Genomic DNA, 1,625 nt, shown 5'->3' on the forward strand with positions numbered 1-1,625 from the left:
CCCCCCTGCGTGTTTCCAGTCCCATTTTGATGGTAATTTATGTTATATGGCTTCTAATCTTTAAGGTTAGAATTTAAACAATCTGCAGCTTTAAGGTTATCCGTTTCTTACACATGAAACTATATGCATCCAGTTTCCCCATTGTTGTCTCGTCATTGTTCAAGTAACCTTTTTCCGTTACCCTCTGTTTGTGATTCTAATTACTTCACTACATTCTGTTTTTCAGCTTTAATTCTCTATTGACACTTTATCGCCGTTATCTCGCTCCCCAACAGTCTTTATGCCCCCCCCCCCCACGCACACACCATTCTTCTATTGTAAGCCTTGATTTTGTCCTGCCAATCCCCGTGAATGATCCTCTCGTCCCCGGCATTGTTCTAGGGTCTTCTTCATAACATCTGGGAAACGACCAAGTAAACTCATTTGAACCGGACCGCTTCGCAGACATCGGACCTTGTTTTCATTGGAGATGGAGAGCCAAATTCCCTGTAATTGTCAATGAAATCGCAGTAATGAGATTTTCGCGCCCGATTGCAGACGAGTTCTGGCGCTGAAATGTTTACCCTGCTGAACGATATAAAAGCCTATCAAACAGTGGCCGCTGGTTCGAGGATAGGAGCGGGGTGCCAACGCACTTTATAACTCTGGGTATATCGCTGCAAGCGTCAAGCAATATGCTGCTTTTTTATTTGAAGATTTAACAGACAGTGATTTGGCTCAAGATAGCTTTCTGTTTTTGTAAGTCATTAGAGGAAGATTGCCTTCCAGTCTGCGGTCAAATAGAATTCTTCCTTATTGATTCTAAGAGAGCTAATGTTCTTCCGTATTAGCGTTAAAAGGATATTGGGGACAAGATGAAGCTAGCGCAGTGTCTGGACTGACAAGGCGAAGAGAATTTATTTTGTAGTCTTGAATCTAATGTTTGTTTCTTTGTGGTTCATTCTGAGCGCCTTGAAAGTTTTAGAGGTGACGGAAAGACGATGGAGAAGTCGAGAGGCGGATGACAGAGGGCAAAAAGGGTTGCCAGAAGTTTAGAGTTTAGGAGACAGATTTTGTTATTGTTCTGGCTAAAGAAGTAGGGAACTGAGTGCGTGAGACGTTTCTGAAAGTCAAACCAAGAGTAACTGAAATAAAGTCTGATCTTTAGACTCACAGAGCCCTGGCCCCATGCGTGATACAATCTGATAGTGACGTATCGGAATAGATACATTTGTGCACCTGTTGTTTATCTTTACAATAATATTACTATTCTTTACCTCAGAATTTGAAAGTTCTAGCTGCCCAGTACCTAGTTTTTGAGAAATTTGACGTCAAATATTTTGAGGTTCACATCATTTCAAGCTGTTTCGAATGCAATTCTTTGAATATCTTGATAACGACTTCGAATAAGCTTGCGATCTTGATCGAGCAGGCAGAACATTAAAATTTTGGTTTCTGATCTCATGGTCTTAGAGACTCAAAACGGCAGAAAGTGTCAGATAGAACTTTGTAATTCTAAGATAGCGAATTGGAACTTGATCTTTTAGGAAACACCACACTATGCACGTTTAAGTATAACTCGTGCTCAAATTATGTCTCAAAGAGTTGTGGGTTAGCGGATACCTGTGACCTCCGTAGGGGGATTC

Source organism: Aplysia californica, unplaced genomic scaffold, assembly GCF_000002075.1.
Source record: "Aplysia californica isolate F4 #8 unplaced genomic scaffold, AplCal3.0 scaffold00010, whole genome shotgun sequence".
Classification (NCBI taxonomy): Eukaryota; Metazoa; Mollusca; class Gastropoda; order Aplysiida; family Aplysiidae; genus Aplysia; species Aplysia californica.